This window comes from Penaeus monodon, chromosome 24, assembly GCF_015228065.2.
Source record: "Penaeus monodon isolate SGIC_2016 chromosome 24, NSTDA_Pmon_1, whole genome shotgun sequence".
NCBI classification, from domain to species: Eukaryota; Metazoa; Arthropoda; class Malacostraca; order Decapoda; family Penaeidae; genus Penaeus; species Penaeus monodon.
Genome location: NC_051409.1, coordinates 10,778,594 through 10,778,844, shown reverse-complemented (window position 1 = coordinate 10,778,844; position 251 = coordinate 10,778,594).

Sequence of the window (251 nt, the reverse complement as noted above, 5' to 3'; positions counted from 1 at the left end):
AGCGTAATACGTGGGTCCCATGAATTCCTCCAAGGGTTTTATTTAAGGGGAGACTCCACTATATTTTCCTCGGTCAGCTGTTTTGGTCTTTGCAAGTTACCGTACCCTGAAGGAATCTCTAGATGCGTCAAAGTGCGACGATATTTTTATGCACTTCAACATTAAACCGATTATTGCGTCATTGTTGGTTATTTATAGATTGGGGGAAACCTATTGTATGTGCGCAACCTAGGGCAGGGATGATCTGATGA